The sequence below is a fragment of the Antedon bifida genome, chromosome 10 (assembly GCF_963402885.1).
Source record: "Antedon bifida chromosome 10, ecAntBifi1.1, whole genome shotgun sequence".
Taxonomy (NCBI): Eukaryota; Metazoa; Echinodermata; class Crinoidea; order Comatulida; family Antedonidae; genus Antedon; species Antedon bifida.
Genome location: NC_136235.1, coordinates 15,725,269 through 15,745,788, shown reverse-complemented (window position 1 = coordinate 15,745,788; position 20,520 = coordinate 15,725,269). Strand labels below are relative to the sequence as shown.

Below are 20,520 nucleotides of genomic sequence, written 5' to 3'. Positions count from 1 at the left end.
GGCGAACGTTTGCAAATTGTATTGATTATTTTTTCCCGCAGGGGCGTCACCGCAACGCAAGTAATCACGCCGCTATGGATCATCCGAAATGTCGCTTGTGATTGCGTTGTGCCTCCGACGTCGTCGCGTTGCGCCCAAGTGACAACCAAGCTAATAGAGCATATATAATTATTCATCTTTACGTTATGCTATAAGCTATGTTTCTGTATTATCTTATTTATCTTTTTCTTTAAAAAAAAATTACGGTATGTTAGTTGTGGCGTGATACTGGTATCACGTATATTGATTCTTATGTATTATGTTAGACTGGTAGTATATCGTTTGTAAATAGCTTCCTTATCCGTTATGTATCATGTTTGTTTGATTAATAGATATTTTCCAGCTCGGGAGGAAGAATCAACATTAATTAAGTCCAGTGGTTTACTGTAATTGAAGTACTGATGATGTGTGTATTCGTCAGTGTGTTCAGCTTGCATTTCCCACGTCCTTAATCGAATCAATGATTTATTTTTCTAGCCGGCGGATAGATTTGATTTGAGAGTTTACTTTATGGTTCTTTATAGTATCTCGGATATTCAGCTGTTGCACCTCATACCAACTGCATCTTAAATTTCATATATTATCGAATAATTACCATATATATGGGGAGCCAATCAATACAATTTTAATTGCAGTATATATTTGATTATTCAGTAATTACGTTTCAATTCGAATAGAAAACTTCATTAAAAGTTAAGTGAACGAGCAACAGTAATGAACACATCACGGTATGGTGACCATGGATTGGTAGTGCGATATGTAATTATCCGTAATTATTGTCAATTTCGTAAGCTTATCTAGGCTTACCATTTTCATTGTACTTTCTCTGTAAACTTGAGATATAATATGTAACAAAAATTGAGCTGGAAAAGGGAAAATCGATTACAATCATTTCACAATTTTGATGGAATGATTGCAATTCCTGATATTGACACATATAATATAGAAGGATTGATGGCTTTAGGAGATAAAATAAATTACTCAATGTCACTCTGAAAGGTGCTCAATACGATATTATAATCACTCATCATCACTCAATATATATATGAATAAATGCATATTATTCTTTGCTAATAAGGTATGCACCTAGAGGTATTGGATTAATATTGAAAAACTGGGGACAACTTATTTGTCTGGGATGAAGCATTAAAAAAACATACTTCATTAAAATTCTCGCTTAGTTTAAAATTTACAAATTTAGACAATAAATAAGGTTATACTGACATGCTTGTTTATGAGTAGTTAGAGGACATTTGTATAAATGCGTGTTTGCACTTTGGCACAGTAACCGCCCACCCCCTCCCCCGGGGTAGAAATTGTCCTGTTACTTGTTCGTACTGGAAGTAACAGGTAACCTGTAACAGTAAAGTATCTTTCTAATATATTCCGAACAATTCCCGTTTACAATCTCTTAATATTGTGACTGTTACAATAAATCTAAGTCAATTTTTCATTTCTATAAACATTAATTTTGTTGTGTACTAATGCAGCACGAGATGACGTCATATTTATGATTGACATAGATTGTTCGGTTTTCACCGATAACGAAGGACATAACCGCCTCTGCCATGTACAAAGAGCATATTTAACGATGATTTAAATAAGTTATAGAAGAGCCAAGTGCCAATTGAAATGACTGGGACATGGGATGATTACTGATGCAATCTTTTAAGGGCATTGAGTAGTCACATTGAGTAGGTATGAAATAATTATTACTCAGTGAATAGATTTTCTGTATCTTGCTTTCCTATAATTTGACTTTTTGCTCTCATTAGTCAATTTAATAGCCATATTCTGAGTATTTATATAATAATATACAGTCATTTGAATTCGTGCCTAAATTGTTGATGCATAGAGCATTTTGAAGCATTGGTTAATGATGATACATTCGTCTCATCAACTTCTTCTAGGATTAGTGGAGTTTAAACCCTACAGATTGTGAAGATGTTATGAAATGCCAGAAGGTACTACTTCAAGCGCAATAAAAGTCTCCACAGCATGCAGTTAATATCAATTATGAGAGGTTAAAAATGTTTTAGAACATAAGTTGAAACTAGGTTAGATGCTATGCCAAAAAGAAACTGCGGGAATGGAGAGTATACACTAAGTGGCAGCAACATGTCCAACCCCGTTCAAAAACTAATTTGAATGATTAGTGGCGATACATACATACTGGACAAACAGTAACTTCATAATTGAAAATCGCAAGATTGCTGCAATCTTCAGAATCAGGTTCATATTTTGCAACCAAAAGTTTTCAATGTATGATTGAATAATGAAAGGTAGTGCAATTCACAACTTAAAAACCTCAATCAATCAATCGTTCCATTTGTATATAGAGCTATATGTCTGTTTTTAAAAATTTAACCAAAAGTTTTCAATTTATACAATTTCTATTAAAGTAGGCAGTGAAATTCTTGGAAACTCAATCAATCAATCGATCAATCAATCGTTCCGTTTGTATATATTTCAACGTATATTGATCATGCCGCGTTGAAAACGAATAGAACAAGTGAATATTGAGTATTGATTTTTGATAATGATGTTTATCAAGAATCAAGAAACATGTTTTATCAAACTTTTTCCTTAAAACAATTAAAAATTAATCAATAACATATATGCGCAATTACATAAATACCCAGATTGTGCTGGACACCGAATACTCATGATTGCTTTTCAAAGCGCACTTGCGTATTGTCAAAGTTGATTTAGTTTGAACTAAACGTATCGGTTGCTATCTAAATACATGTTAGTGTGTATTTTCTAGAGCACCACTTCTTTAACCACTTTGGAATTTGATAACTCAATATTGAGAAGCTTTTTGGTATTAACGAGATTTTCATTAAGCCACTAAAGCACACGTGGATCATCCTTTTGTAATCATTGACTATATTATAAGCGTTCACTTTCTGCGTATACTGGATTTTAAACACATCTTCCAGGGATGTGACTAAATCCATAGCATGTTAATGCCGTTCATAAGGATTTAGAACCAAAGTCAGTCGCACTGACGAGGGACGTCTAATTTACCTTGTAGTACAAGTGAATTTCAGATGAGATTAATTGTTATGCAATCCATTACAAGCAGTGAGGATTTCATCAAAAGGTAAACGCATGAGAATAACCTCTACATCAACGTTTCGTTTGAACTAGACAGGTTAGATGAGGGTGAGATTTGATTTACCTAATTTTTCCAGCAGTTCTCCATCTTTATCTCCACAAGATTACACTGAACATTTTCCCGGAGCAGTGTTGCAGTTGGTATATCTTAAAAATTACAGTTATTTTAGGCCTACCTTGTGTGCCGTTCGTAATTAATTTAAAGACAATATAAAAATAGCATTTATTATAGACACCATACCATTATTCTACATGCAATTTTGTTTTCCATGTATTGTTTTCAGAACTCCAATGTCCATCTCCATGACATCAATGTAGTTAAATGGTAGTCTGCAATAGTGTTACTAGCCGGTGGTTGTGGCTATCTGCACGGTAAACCGTGTGTGTAATTAAATATAGACAGCATAATTAAACCACACGTTTCACAGTACCAAATGTACACCGATAGCGGATTGTACCTATAGAAACTTTAAATTACACGCCAAGTAATTTTAGAAACAATTTGGTAAAGTAAAGAATGATGAAATAACGTATACAGTATAAGTAATACAGTGTGCAGTTTTTTTTCTTGTATGAAGCATTTTTGTTTAACGTACTCCTTTACACATTACTGTAAGTATTTCGCATAGTTCATGATTTGTTTACCTTTAAAATGGATAAACAAAACAACAAAACGGGACAAATAATGATTAACAGATCTAGACTGCCATCCAAATATAACACATACTGGTTAAAAGCGTAGTTACAGAGTAGGCCTATTACAAACAATGTAAGTTATTCAGGGAAGAACAACCATGTGTTGATCTGGGCCTCCGTGGTTAAATAAAATTAAATTTAATAGAAATGTGACTACGACTATTGCTTCTAGAGTTTTATAACTGTATATTTGCGGAGGCCTAATTTATGCTTAAATAACAACTAACTTATTCATAAGATTCATTTTCAGAATTGAATCAAGCACACGTTATGGACAAGCCGTCTACTTCGTTCCAATCGCAATATATAGTAAATTACTAATCTACTAATAACAATGGACATGATGTATAGATCATCTTTAGTCATTTTCTAAAATAATTTATTTAATAAAGTAAGTATGAAGAAATAACTATAGTCTATATAGTATAAAACATATTATTATTTTAACCATTCACATTAGTCATACTGATAGTAAATTACTAATCTACTAATAACAATGCACATGATGTAAGATCATCTTTAACTACAAGACATTTTCAAAAATAAATGATTCACTAAACTAAGCGTGGAGAAATAACTATATTCTATATATAGTATAAAACATATATTATTTTAACCATTCACATTAGTCATACCGGTAGTAAATCAATGAATACCACTTTCGTTGTAAGAGTTATGTTTTGCACAACACGTAAGCGTGTACAGTATTAGTGGATTATCATTTCCTTTTCGAACCAATCATTTATGATTACCAAACCGTTCCTTTTTATATTGTTTAATGTAACGATACGGCGTCTGTATCAATCTATTAAGCAGTGCACCGTGTGAGAGAATGCTTATCTTGCAGCTAATTGTAAAGTACTGCAATTTTCAAACGAGTGCAATATGTTACAGCACGGTTAATTAAGTACACTCTACAAACTACTAAATATAATTTGAAAATATAGTGGTGATGACATTGTAAAATCCATGAATACTTTTCAATCCAAGTTATTTGTTTAATTTGTATTGATGTTTCGAGTAGAAAAAGCAACCGGTGCTCCAGACATAACACATATGTTACACAATATTTTGCATTGATGTTTATTATTGTATTTGATTGAATGGACGTCATCAATTACCGTAGTGTATATGTGCTTCAATAACTCACATCTCGCCAGTCTCATGTACTCGCGCTTAGCCCGTTGATGGACTGTGAAGTGGCTCGCGATCTTTCAGCCTTAGGTGTAGTAGGCTTCGACTTTTGACATTTTACAATTGGAATTGCATTCCAAGTTTAATGCATTGAATGGAGATACAAAACAATTAGCCTCCCCACTAATCACATTTGACATTAACTACTAATGTTGGCATATATCACCATGGAGGAGACAGGGAAAATAATATGACAAAACATTTGTTATTTACTGAATCTGCAGTTATGCTACTATTTATCAAAACTTAATTACACAGACCGCGCACCCACATGCAAACATTATCACCTGCGTGGTTATTAATCACGTGATTGATTTCCTGGTTTACCCAGATTTCCTTTCAGACAAATTGGAATTACCGTATAAAAATAAATAATAGTTTATTCAAAAAAACTCACCTAATCTACATCTTAAAACACAATCGATATCGCGATCATCATCATCATCACGACACGGTGTTCAACAGCGTTTTCTGCAAGAGAAAAACAATCAAACTACAGTAAATGAAAAACAAACAGAACACAGATACTTTTATACAAACTGCAGTTCATCGTATGTTAAGCTCTGTCTACACTATCAAACTAGTTTGTCAAAAAGTGTGATGTACCCAAATATGGTAGTGATATTTCCAAATATGGTAGTGATATGACATCATCATGTCCACATCACATTTTTTGTCACATAAAGTTTGTTTGTAGACATAGCTTTAGTTTACAGTATGTGACAGAAATTCCAGTTTTGATCAAGAGCAAGCTCATTGAACCTTTTTTTTTTTTTTTTTTGCTTAAGTAAGTGGGCTTTAGTCTGTTGGAAGATTGCAAACTAAATAAAACCAGAAAGATTTGCTTTCAGTTAACATAATTTAATGAATCATGATTAAAGCAAATATCTTCGGTTAGGTTTAAAAATGATTCATTAAAAGCAGTGCATTAGTGGTAGTAGTTCAAAGTACGGAGAAGACAATTAGAGTTCATCTCCATTAGTTCGAATGTACTATAGGACTAAATGGTGCATTTTCCAAATTGCAGGTATTTGCCGTGTACTTGCGCCTGCTGATAATGTTACAGAAGATAGAAGATAATTTAACAATCAATAATGCTCATCATAGTTCTGCTAATTACAATTGGAGTTCATTGAAAGTATACGTTGGTATAAAGATGTAATTGTCGATAACTATTAATATTTCTTATATTTCTATTAAATTTTCCATAACAAGCTAAGGTGAACAGACACTAATAAACAGCTCATCGTCTTTTATCATATTTAAATGTTTAGTACAACAAATGCAAATATATATTGCTCACAATACAAGATAAACAATGAAAATTATTTAAGGACTGGAATTGATTAACGTAATTGTACTGTCGTGTGTTTAATCCTAGTGTGAACGAGCTACGAACACATACAAGAATAACCTCCTTGGCGGAGGTAATAAAGACCGACGTTCATTCTTACTTACGTTATTTAAGAGGTTGCAATTTCCAAGAATATCAGTAAAAAATGTGAAGTCGCGAACTAATTCTGATAAATCAAATTTGAGTGCTTAGTTTATTTGGCTGTGCTTTATAGACAATAAAGCTCTGTCTACACTATCAAACTTTAAGTGATGTGCCCATAGATTTGGGCACATCACACATTTTTTTTTCACATACAGTTTGATAGTGTAGACAGAGCTTTATAGATCATTATGCCCTATACTTTGAAATCCTTTTTTTCCTGCATAGAACGGCATCATCTAAGGGATTATTCTATCATGTGACCCGTAGATAAATGTTTTACCATTGTAAGAAAAGCATATTTGCTTATGTATGCAAATATTTATGAAATTCCATGCGGTATTGTAAAATATTCTTGCTTATTAATTTATACAACTATATCGTTTTTTTTCACAAATGCAATCTGCATGTCAAATTATATCTACAAGTTATTTGTATGAAATTTAAACTTGGAACTATAATTTGCAGTCCTCCTCTATTACAAATTTAATGAGACGAAGGATGATTTAGAGCTTTTGTGAGTGGATTGCATCAAAAACATTTCCGTAATTCCGGTAAAAATTATCATAGCATTATGTATACTTAAGATCTTATATTCCGGTTGTAAGCTCGTTAACTGATGACGAGATGGTTTAATCTTTCATTACAGCATAATTTAGAAACATTAAATAAAAAACCTGATGTTTAAGATGACGTTTAGTAGAGGATACACTAAACAACACACTAACATGAAAAAAACAACGATCAATGTTTTACAAAATATTTGTTTGTGATGGGCCAACGTCACAATGAATGTTTTTGTTCGTTTCGTTGAAACTCACCATTTGGTAACTTGTTTGATCAGATTGCATTTATACAATGGATACAAACTCATTTATAATTCACATTCTGAGAATGTCTAAAATAGTATGGTAATGAATTATTATCTGCTATATTATAATTATATCAATTAACCACTAAAGCAATTAATTAATCGTAATGAATTGCAATTGTGACCATATCATAAAGTAATCGGGCAATTTTTAGATCCAGCAAAATTTAGTTAGCCAATGAGCGAAGTCATTTGTTAGTTTAAAAATTCACCAGTTTTAAAGTCAAGAGTTGGTAGTCGCAATTTCTAATACATTAAAAAATATCTTTTTCAAATAGACCTATCGATTACAAACATAACATCACATTTTGTATATACACTTCATTTTCTAATTGTTACTTAATACTATTGATTGTACTCACTGCATTTTTACTTCTTGAGTTTTACTTTTTTTCAATAAATATTTTAGTTCTTCAAATGTTATCTGGCAAATTTGACTAAAATTGGTTTAAGAAAATGTACTGACTATAAAACCTGCATTTAGCAACTCCAAGCTAAATACAACATTACTTCTAATAAAATTCTTTCGTATTTCGTGTATAGTAACATAGAATGAAAAGTTTCCAATTAGACAATTCAGACAACTCCAGATATTTATAAAAGTTAAAAAGGATGTTCATTATTTTAAGTGCAACACGTTTTTCACAGATTTGAAACTGGTGTAATATTACATTTTGGTCATACACTACAATTTCCTTAGCCAATCAATCTTCTTCTTATTATTACATATTGAAACATATGACACTTCAAAATCTTAGCTTGGTAGAAAAGCACCATTATTTATATATTCGTGACAAATTGCTCACTTCTGCCACTTTCTTTATAAATAATTCAGAAAACATGATCTATAATTATTTTTTAAAAATGAAAAGCACTTAAAAGAAATCGACTGCGGCGTAAACGCTGGGGGTAATCATAAGACATGCACTTCTGCACTTAACTCAATGTTATCATTACGTAATGAGATAATGCGTTTCTTTCATGAAATTTAACCTTGGTGTTGGCCGGATCAAATAAAATAGTAATTATACATTTTGTATACCGACATGCGAACTCATAATACTACGGTACCTAAAATGTATATAGTTGTTGAGAGGAGAATATGTCTGTAATGCATAGTTAATGGGATGTCTTAGAAATTTTACATTGTAAAAGCAATAGATAGTTGACGACAAATGACGCCAGAATCCAGATATCACCTGAAGCTCGATATGGAAATAGTATAGAAATATTCATAACCTGAGCCAATTTTAACAAGTGACATAGGAAAGGAAATTATATAAAGAATATCCTGTAGGTATATAATGTCCGACTTGTTTTATGTTACTTTACCAACGGCAATGTATCTTAAATAGTAACCTGATGATAACAATGCTTCAGCAACTTACTTCTCATTGCTACTTAAAATTACTGTATATATAAGGCAGTCACATTGAATATTGTTCTATAGAGAATACCCTGGTAATTTGACGTAGTAATACGTAAAATAACATTGGAGAATGGAACTAGCCACAATAATAGGCCTATAGTAACTTTAATAGGGGTTTTAAATTACTGTGTATATATAAGGCAGTCACATATTATATATATTGTTAATATTGTTTTAAAGAGAAGACCATGGTAATTCGATGTAAGTAATAAGTAAATAACATTGGAGAATGGAACTAGCTACAATAATAGGACTTTGAAGTTAATTACCCATTATAGTGAATGTAGGACATAGTACAAATTCTAACTACACAAAGGCCTACATTTTTCTTTTATATGAGCACATCTTATAAGGCTCAGGTATAAATCATCAATGGAGAACAACATCAATTGTAATATAAATAGCAGACAATCTGAATTATTAGAAATAGTTTTTATACCACAGTTTCGGTTATAACAATAGCAATATTATTAATAATAATTTATTTGGTCCTCTCTTTTAGAAAAATAGATACAATCTTCCGTAGAAGGGTTTCAACCACAAAACAATATTTACAAGTGTTGAAATAAATGAAATAGATACAAAAACAAATAAATAAAGATACTGCAAACACCCTCGCACAGGAGAGAATTAGTTGATCAGTAAAATTAAATCAAAAGAAATTAAATACACATTTTTAGAACAAAATCAACATGAATAGGGAGAACACTCATGTGTGAGCCCTTCTACCATACACGAACAAAATACGTATACATTTACATATTCAAGTAAAGGTAAAAATATAACAATAAATGGTGTTAATTAGTAGGGATTAAACATTAGCCTAATTGAACAATATTGGAATGTCACAAGTGAATAATACACGTTGATGCTGTAACCGGTAACATTACGAAATTTCAGATTTCAAAAAGATTACTATCAACAAAACAATTCTAACTAAAATATCAACATTATAACATTTTTCTTCCTAATAATAGATACTCACGCAACAACATTCCTATGATATACATCACATCAACCATTACATTTCGTAAAACGAGCTATTATAAACTTGATACAATTAAAACGAGGCTGTTATTTAGCCGGATAATGAGCACAGACCTTGCTAACATTGGTGGGTACCTGGGTAATTACCTGAACAGGTCTTATGCATAGCAATTCTTCAACACTCTGGACCACCCTCGTAAAATATTGTTGATATAAATATGGTAGTAAAATATGAATGGATGTGAGGTAACATAAAGGCCAAGAAAGTAGCATAAGTATCATTTACATGTTTAACCAGGACAAACAAAACCAAACGTAAACTCACCGGCAGAGATCTGTATTCAATTCACCATCACCTTGGTACCAATGTATCGCACACATTTAAAAAACTCCGCTCTCGTCAGTTCAAAACAAGACCGTTGGGAAAGATTTGAAAGCGTGTATGTCCTCCAAGAGCACAAACGTTTCTGATTGTTAAGCATGAACTAACATCATGTACACAATCAAAAGCATTCTCAAGTGACAAACGCGACGGCTGTCAACTGACACACAGTCGGATCAACCAATACGGTATTAATAACGGTTTTATTTACCTGTGTTTTATCTACGCATGCGAAGTGAAATGCACGTGTATTCCATAAAACGGTTACGATTACTCGCAAGGTCTCACAGACCTAACTATGATTATTGAAGGTAGCTTTTTGAATTATTTTCAGACGGGAATAATCTTGAAAATGATGGATTACCTGTGGTTTTACTGTTCAAGCTGTCTTTAATATTTTCACATTCGAAACGTGGCAGGCTATGGCGCTTGACCTTTGACACGAACGTTCTTTTCAACATGTTGTTGGAACAATTATCAATAACCAGTACAACCAGAGAAGGCTAAGGACAGACACAAGTAATCTCAAATGTTAAACCATATAGATCATATTATCTCATGGTTAAACCGGCCGACAATTTTGTCAATATTCCACGGGCTATTACCATCAGTTGCTTTTGTTTGAAATTTCGCCAGGGGCGCCGAGAAAGATGCCCCGGTTATATTAGTTTCCGTAAAGATAATGAGATTTCCGCAATACATTTTCGCTATTAAATAGGAACATTTTTATTAAGTATTTAATCTTTCACTTTCACATAAATTAATGGCACAAACATTAAAGGTCGTACGTATTATAATTTTGGTTTATAGTTAAATAAACATGCGAGATGGATTTTGATGTTAATCAACTTAATTGTTTGTTTGAGATGTCCAAGTCCGTATGATTTGTAAACGATATCGCGTAGTTTGTACTATAAATACAATCTACTTCGACAAACTTAATATTTTCTTTTGATAAACACACAGGCGTTTACTTGTCAGTATTCCCGAAGATAAATGGATAGATATGACGGCTTGGTGACAGAGAGCGTAGAGCAAATAATCCAACTAATGAAGAGGAAAGTTAATTGGATTCGTTATCAATATGTAAATAATATAAATTGATTTAATCCTCTTTTAGTATACAAAGCAATCAGTATTAATGTTATTCTCTTGAATTATAATTAAGTATTCGTGTACTCGGCTTTAAATTGCGTTTCTGAGGGTTGACAAAAACGCGTTACAGAACGCTCAACAGTGGCGTGGTACAACCATATGCCGCAGCAATGCCATTCGTTTCTCTTTTTCAAATCTCGATAAGACCAGATTTAGCAGTGCAAACGCGACTCTACAGCTCACTATGTCGGTCGGTTGGTCGGTCGGCCGGTAAACTCAAATTTGATCACGCGACTGCAGCCATGTATATGGCCTTGTTTATTACACATAATGTAATTAAAAACGATGTTAGACCTATTTTGACGATCAAATAAAATACAAGTAGTATCGTAATTAAAATAAAAAAATAGAACGTGTAGGCCTATAATAAAGGAATCGTTATTATTAGTGTTTAACGAAACGGTTATATTGAGTAGTTCAAAGATGCAGGCGCTAAAATATGGAATAACCTACCAACTGAAATTAAATATTCACCAACAATTGCTTTAGTAAAGCTAGATATTGATCAAATTTTTCCCCACAAAACTAAACATTTTTTCCCCCTGATTTTTTTGTATTTAAGACAGGGCAACAATGCAAAACAGGTTTTCTTTTACCTGATTGTGTAATCCTGTATAAAGATGTTATTAAATAAACAAATAAATAAAAAGGAAGGAAATGCTGGTCTGATCCACAACATACCTATCCAGTAGATACATTTTTTATTCAGGAGAGCATAAAATGCAGTGGCGTAGTCCACATTTGATATAGCATAATATGTAACTTAGAATTAAAAACTACAAGTAACTTGATAGAACCTACACATAAGCCATGTTACATTTCCACTACTGTCATTGTTAATTGTAAATTTTGACATTTAAAATATTATATTATTCGTAAAGTAACATATCAGTTTAATAATAATGCTAGAATTAACTTACGCATATTGTTAAAATTAGCATAAGCATTAAATTGAACAAAGCGGAATGAATGAATGAATTATATTTCAATATAATATATTTTCAAAGTGATTAATGATGCGAAAATCAGAATATGTTATCAATTAGGCAAATGTCGGACAATAATACAACACACTACAAGTTAGGATATTTGAAACCACCTGAAAATACCGTCACAACAGCACTATCGCTGATGAAAAGTTCGCAAATACACATGATTGGAAATGTTAGAAAAAATGAAGTCATTTCAATTATTCTTAGCAACACATTCTCAATTAAAGTAACACCACAGAGAGAACATATTTAGCAACTTTGATTGGTGTTAATCAAATGATGGTGGTCAAAGTAATCTGGTCATTCCAATACGAGAAAGAAAACTGTAACCAATTAACAACCAAGATCTGCTTTAAAGCTCTGTCTACACTATCAAACTAGTTTGATGTGCCCAAATATGGTAGTGATATCCCCAAATATTGTAGTGATATGACATCATGATGTCCATTATGGTCACATCATTTTTTGTCATAAACAAACAGTTTGAGAGCGTAGACAGAGTTTTAGATGCCCATTGCAGTACACCAAACTCAGTTAATAACAACAGTCGTTCAATTAAAGAAGGGATTGCAAATGTAAATAGAACCCGTGTTAAAGTCCGAATGACATATGAAGAAGATCATTTCTTATTCTCAAAAACAAAAACATTCAAGATTCATTTTATGTTTTACTATGTCCACTAAAGTAATAAAAATGGCAAACAGAATTCAACGAACAAAATATCCAAGATATCCATCCAGAAGATAAAGAAAATACAAATAAGTTTGCGTAAAAACTCTAATAACTAATAGAAAAATGAAACTCATGGACTGGATGAATAGAAACAAGATTCAATTATACACCGGTGATTATCACCAGAACTCTCCTAATTCATATAAAATCAATCAGAAGCAGATTAAACAATTAAATGTATTATTGTTAAGCTTTTGGACTATGCTACTGTAGTTTATGCTTGCTACAACCTTTCTATTCTGTGCCTTATTTGTGTTACTTTTCTGCAAGCCGATTTTAAAAATGTTTTTATTAAACATTACAATTACAATGTAAAATAGTATACCAAACGATGCAGGTACTTGTCAGTTTGGTAACCATTTAAATGTACAGTACACACATGCCAGTCAACAATCATAAACAAAAACAAATTAAAATGGAGACATGAATGCAATGTTTTATCGTATAAGTTACATTATGCTGGAAAGTGTTTATAATATATATAATATACATATTTACAGTAATTCATATTTTTAAAATAATATATATATAATAAAGGTGAATATGTATATAGATGAATTTGTATGTTTACATGTAATACTTAAAATAATAATAATAACAAAACTGCTCAATTAATTGATATTGCAGTCTATGAACTAAAATGGAGACAAGAGTGCAATATTTTCTCGTATGATGTACATTATACTTAAAAGTGTTTATAATATATACAAATATTTACGGTAATTTATATGTATTAAAATAATATATATACTAAAGGTGAAATTTATGTATAGATGAATGTGTATGTTAATGAGTAAACAAGTTTGTAATTTTAATTAATAATACAATTGGTTTTGTAAATTGATGAAAAAAAAACATTTTTCAGTAACGGAATGATACTAAATTAATTATAAATGATATTAAGGGAAAAAACATAAAATACTAAAAAAGGTAGAAAATGTTTAAAAAAAAATGTAATGAAACATTGAATGAATAAAGGTGGTGGTGAACCACAAAAGAAACAAAAACAAAGACAAATAAAACAAACATATGTACAAAAAACATGGTCTGCATCTCCGGTGAAAAGGGGGAAATGCCACTCTACCTTAATAGTGACGCACATAAGCGCGATCACCAATCAAAGTGACCACTACAGGAGAGGTAAAAAGAATAAAAACAAGAGAAACTCTGTTTGTACCCTGGAGGAGGCACTATACCGATCATGAGCAACTCAGTATAATAGACCTAATGGTCCTGCCGCCTCCTTTTTAGTTTTACCTTCCCAATCATAAGACTTGAAACCAATTGAATAACGTAGTGGGCTAAAGGTGTTCGGTCTGTATACCGTCGCTTAACACAAACAGTTCAAAGTGTCAGACTACCGTACAATTAATATGCAATCAATATGAGACCTAAAGCTTGGTTCGCATGCAGGACGTGAACATAATGGTAGTGTTGAATGGAGAAAATATTTTCATTGGTTGAAAGTTTGGCTTGACTGTTCTATGCTACGAAAGGGAATTTTCCATATTTACTAATATATAATAACTAACACTGATCGCCTTTGGACATGCATCTACGAACAGCAAGTGCAACTCTTCTTCAAGTAAGACCTCAATGCATTATTAATCTGTTTTTCTTTCGTGATTGTCTGGCGCCTAAATTCTTGAAAAGAAAAAAATATTCTTCATGGACTAAGAATTTGGTAATTAAATTCATCACAACACGTGTGAATTTTACGGGTTTAGATAATAATGGTACGCGCCTGGTCATGCAATTGGCACGAGTGAGACATTCTCAGAAAATGTCTCCATTTAAAGACAATATACATGTTTTTTCCGAAACATGCTCTTTGCTTAATAGTAAATTTAAGTTTAGAACAAACTGTAGTGTTTTTAAAAGATTCTCAACAATATACAATAAATGCTAATCAATTTTAGTTTATCCATCCTGTAAATTGCGAGTTACTCGCTGTTGGATGCGTATAAAATTTAAAAAAAAATGTAATATTTGTTGTCTTTTACTCTCTGTTTTGGACACAATTTGTAGGTTGAAGTGTGCAACATACAGGCCTACTTATACACTTGTTAAATATTATGGCAATAGAATAATATAGAATGGTTATCGTAGGCTTGTAGGTTTACAAATAAACAAATTGTTGATATAAAGGTTTGAATGTATAGTTCTGAAAAGAACTGTTTCTCGACATTTCGATCCGTATGCTTCGATCGTCCCCAGGCGTACGTGAGAATGCGGCAAATTTCAATCCTTTTCACTGTGATTAGTGCTATTATTTTAGCTTTCACATCGAGTCTCACCCAATCTCACTTATATTCCCCAATGTCCATAGATTTCCCGCATTCTCACACCTGCCTGAGGACGATACGGGTAGAAACTTCGAGAAACTCAACAATTCTTATTTAGATGTTCTTAAACTTGTGATACACCTTGGGATGACTACTGCTTTTGAATAGTATCGTTAAATAATTACAGTATGTTAAATTCAAGACTAATCAATCTTACTCGATACGGTAAGCGACCAAAGATTCGTGGCGCTTGTTCAATTTTTGCAGGTTTCAGTGCGCATTTGTTGTCTCAATTAAACGATCGTTTAAAGTATAACCAATTTAGAAATATAGCCAAATTATAATGTCAGCATTGAAGTGAAAGGTTATTTGAAAAACTGTACAATATTAAATAGAACTACCTTTAACCATGGACCTATAATACACACAATTAAACGATCGTTTAAAGTATAACCAATTTAGAAATATAGCCAAATTATAATGTCAGCATTGAAGTGAAAGGTTATTTGAAAAACTGTACAATATTAAATAGGACTACCTTTAACCATGGACCTATAATACACACGATGATGGCGCTAGTTATAGCCCGTTATGCATGAGTAGGCCTAATTAACAAGAAAAGAATTGGATTCGCGGTTTATTTCGAGTACGGGAGTCCGGTATGCGTCATGTTATTGTAGGCCCAAATGTGTAAAATATAGTACGAATGAATTTAGCTGATTGTCATTGTTTTGTAATTGTCGTCAGAAGATTATGTTGACCTACATCATAATAGGAGTATAAACTGAGGTGCTTATTCGATCAAGCTTATCTTTAATCGAAAAGCGGCGTTTAAAATATGTTTTCCAACTCTTATTGGTTGCGCATTTTCACGTCACAGTAAAGAAGATGTAAATATTAAAAGGCCTACGCATGCGCATAAAACACAGTTTTCGAGTATTTATGGTGGTTACGTTAGGCTACCTAGTACTTATTATTATACCCATGAGGTGAATCATAATCGTTTCCAAACGATACCGTAATAAAGGTCTAGGCCTACTTTAAATTCAGAAACTTAGAATAGTAAAAAAATCCAATAATTACCCTAAATCATGATTGGACGTCTGCTAAAATACTAATGACCCGTATACTCCAATAATAACACAGGCCTACCAAATGCCAAATACGCAATTCGGTTAATAACTCACCTGTGTATTATGCAAATCATTATAGGTTTATTAGGCGTGAAATCTAATTATAAAACCCGCTTACAAAATTAATTATATATAGACAGAATATTCTTTTTTAATAGAAATTTAATTCTGTAGCTATAATTAAAACGTTGTGCTTTCATATTAATTATATGAGAAGAGTTAATTAGGTCTGTACAGAATTGTTTACCTCCGAATATAATTAATATATTAGTCTATAATTACTAATTCTATGTTATATTACTGTATTGAAATACCGGCAATTAACAATGTCCTGAATGGCCTCGTACATCTTTTCTGAATATTGATTGTGTTTTAACTAAACCTGAATTGATATATTTTTATATTAGACTCTCTTACTCACTATGTCGGTCGGTTGGTCGTTCGGTCGGTCGGTTGGTCGGTCGGTTGGTCGGTAAACACTAACTTGAGCACGCGATTGCAGCCATGTATATGGCCTTGTTCATGATACGTGCAATAAGACATGAGCGCTGGTATAAAAAAGAACAGGTAGGCCAACGGCATATTATTGTCTTGCATCTCATACATTTTTCGGATATGTAATGTGTTTGTATGTAGGTCTATGTGAAGTAACATTCAGGGAGTTTTCGATGTGTGACGATCTTAGTAGACTTATGCAAAGTATGCATTACGTCATTGGTCGTCCAGCACTGTAAAATCAATTTCAATTCATTTGCAACGAGTTTAAAATGCTCATTCCTGTGATAACAAAATTGTTATCCTTACAGTACAGGGAAAATTGCAAATTAGGAGGAGTGTACTAGATTCTCATTTTGATTACGTCATCCATTCTTTCTCTGAAAATGACTATAACTGACCGGTCATTTATAACATTTGAAAATGTAATGTAGGACGAACTTGATGAATGTAATTTAAAATTGTTTTGTCGTCTGCTCAGACGGTGATATTATGTATTGAGAGAGTGTATCAACCATTTTCAAGCAATAGCATGGTTTATTTATAACCACCAATCGTAGACTTTATGTCTTCTGTGATATCATTATATTAGAGTGACGCAAAATTTTCGTTATTTATTGTTTTTTATTTGGAATTATTCTGATATGGTAGATATTTAATTTACTGATCAACGTACCCGGGGATTGCTGCAGCTTAATTAGTTCTCTGCAGATATAGATACAGCTGCCGTAAATATAAACTTGATTCCGATGTAGTCATGCGATGACTGTATATTGTTAATGATTTATCAATAAGTGGTCACCACTCGCATTACTAACATATTCTAACAAAAATAGAGTTTAAATTGTTATTTTCATCACAATAGTCATCATGAATAATGGTACCCAAACAATACAATCAGATAATTCAAAAAAACCTTAATACAGTAAAAGAATTCAATACAAGTCGGCCTATTAAGAGGATATCTTCGGGAGCAAACAAAATGTTCCCTAAAATAGAGGTGTCCCCTTAATAGGGGTTGGTCGTAATCCTAAAACATTATTGTTCCTCTTTCGTTTCACTAGAAAGTATTACAGCCATTTCAATATAAAAGGAAACAAAAAGCAAACTCTAACCTGTAAAAATGCCAAACTATAGAAACACTCAATGCAGAGCTTCTTCATATATGTTGAAGGTCCTTTGAGTGACCCCTTATTAGAGGTTCCCCAAATGAGAATTCTAATATACTGTGGAGTAGCGTTGAGTCATGGCAAAAGCTTACAAAAATATATCCAAATATTAAAAAGATATGACCTAAATGACATCATTCATCTAATGTGTGCCACAGTCAAATGAAATATACACGAATACCACAATGTAAGACCTGGAATAATATATAATTGCATACTATAAATATTAACATGCTTCACAATCATGTACGTGTGTATATGTGGAAACACACAATGACACAACAGGCGCTTGGAATAATTTAAGTGTTTAAACTGTATTTTTAGCAGATTTAATGCAAACGCAATTCTACTTGGCGTTTCATACCTAATCACTGCCGTATATAACTAAGCTTATATGTTTCAAATCTACCAGATTATAGACCTAATCTTCTAATCACAAATGAATCTTTCTAAATAATATTGATCCCAGATCAGAAGGGTTAAATACAGTGGGTGAATTTTGGCGCCAATGTGCAGACTATAATCGATTCACATACATCAATGACCGAATGCTAAATGTCATGTGATTACATTGCAGTGGTTAAATTAGTAATAGCCTTTACTTCAAACAGTTTTGAATTCGTGGTGTTCAGGGACCAGGAGGGATTTGGTATCGCCATAAGATGTGTTTTAATCGTTAAAAAAAATGTTCCATTTTTTTTGCAAATACTGAATAATAACTGTAACATAACCACTGAAGCTAATTTTGGTATAAATACTAAACTAATGCAATAATCCTACAAAATAATTTAATGTACCTTTTTTTGGAATTATATAAAAATATAGTATTTAGGGATATTTTTTTTACATTTTACTACAAACTCTGATGTGTATGTGCGCAATCACTGACGTCAACTCAATTATTAGGCAATATATCTAGACGAAAATAGCAGAGGACAATTGTTCACATTATTCACGTAGTTTTACGGTGAAAAATAATAACTAGGTCTTTTATGTTATATATACACCCACTAATACAGTACAGGCTGTTAATACTACAAAAATAACAATGAAATATATATCTTCTACAGGCAAATATTATGCTTCTATGATATTGCTGATATCACAATTACATAAAAACATAGATTATAATATTCTTGGCAATAACATCGTCTTGTGGGTTTCTTATTTGTTGGCCAAACGTTGCATTACAATTCCCCTGAGACGAATAACATGTAGGTATAATAATGATCTGTTACCTAATGATACCCTATTGTAGAGAAAGTAAGTTAATGATGACTACCTTGTCAACGAAGTGTAAAAAAGACCACCCTAGAATCTAATGTAATGTAATGTAGAGTAGCCTAGTTTTGTCAAAAAGTAATTTAAACACATAATGAAATGGAACTCACCACACATTGCAAGCGTGCTTTACACAGCTTTTGACTCGGTATGTTATAATAGCACGTGTTTACAGAAAGTAAGGGCAAGCAAATACTTACGCAAGCTAAAGTTGAACACTGAAGAAAAAATGTATAATTCTAAACCGGGAAATTCGGATAATACGATATCGATAACGCCATGGTTTAGACCAGTCTATCGGTTTATCGTCTAATGTAGTTATACTGACCAACGGCTAATGTCCATCGGAAGGACAACAACGATCTCAAACTCAAGTTTTCTCACATAACGTGCCATTTGAATCTTACCACTGTGCAATATGATAGCTCTTGATACAAACCAGTATTGACATTGGAGTATATAAATCACCAAGTTATTATAACTAGATTAACATTACAACAACAATGCGTTTGCGCATATAGTAGCCTATATAGGTATACACCGGAGGCGTATCTTAAGGGAAACCCTTAAATGCAATAATTATTGACAGAGAAAGTTGGGTTATTTCCAGGTTATTATTCCTATCTAATCAAGATTTATCTAAGTACATTAATTACCGTTGCCATCTGCTTTGAAGAAAATAAGATTATGTCTAACCTGATTACCTTTAAAGTAATTATTGAAGGGATTGCTCGTGACATTCAATTCTAAAAACTGTTTTTGTATCTGACGTTGTTACTGCAAGGAACAAACACATTATTGGATGGATGTGCCTGGATTTTGAACAAGGTGTTATTCGTCCTAGTTTAATATTCTCAATATTAGCCAACATTAATACATTAGGCATAATTGTTTAGTCGAATATTGTCGTATTCAAGCATATGTAATATTTATGTTGTTTTTTTTTTCTGATCAGGTAACGTATATTATCTTTGTTAAGTCTGGTAATTTGAAAAGTCAAAACATATATTCATCTAATATTTCTTCATTCAATGTATGAGCTACATTCACACGATTACCGGTAGA

The 20,520-nt window shown here is 32.3% G+C and overlaps 1 protein-coding gene across 3 annotated transcripts in view; it reads right to left on the bottom strand.

Moving 5' to 3' along the window:
- LOC144853906 (G-protein coupled receptor 54-like) overlaps positions 1–19,852 on the bottom strand; it is a 36,395-nt gene extending 16,543 nt beyond the window's left edge. Inside the window, exons 1-2 of one of the 3 annotated variants that reach the window (XM_078711771.1) lie at positions 19,656–19,852; positions 5,447–5,520 (exon numbers count right to left, since the gene is read on the bottom strand). The gene's annotated coding sequence lies outside the window, so the exon portion shown is untranslated. Of the gene's footprint in view, positions 1–5,446; positions 5,521–10,156; positions 10,296–19,565; positions 19,632–19,655 lie in introns of those variants that run through there. The other 2 variants (XM_078711770.1, XM_078711769.1) reach the window with 2 other exon arrangements.
- Between the last annotated feature and the right edge of the window lie 668 nt (positions 19,853–20,520).